The following is a 213-nucleotide window of genomic DNA, read 5'->3' as shown; positions in this document are numbered from 1 at the left end:
TAATAGACATTTAAAATTAATAGTTCATGCTACCAAGGAAATCTTTTTTTAAATCATTTAACATTTCTCTAGTAACATGCTCTGGAATTTCTCTTCTATTGCATCAATGCCGTCATCATTAAAATCTTGCATTATTTCATCAAAGTCATTTTCAAATTTGGTCGGTAAAGGTGGACGACCATAACTCCTTCTCTCGCCATTAATCCAATCTCT

Source organism: Solanum tuberosum, unplaced genomic scaffold (genome assembly GCF_000226075.1).
Source record: "Solanum tuberosum cultivar DM 1-3 516 R44 unplaced genomic scaffold, SolTub_3.0 scf00178, whole genome shotgun sequence".
NCBI classification, from domain to species: Eukaryota; Viridiplantae; Streptophyta; class Magnoliopsida; order Solanales; family Solanaceae; genus Solanum; species Solanum tuberosum.
This window is presented reverse-complemented; position numbering follows the sequence as displayed.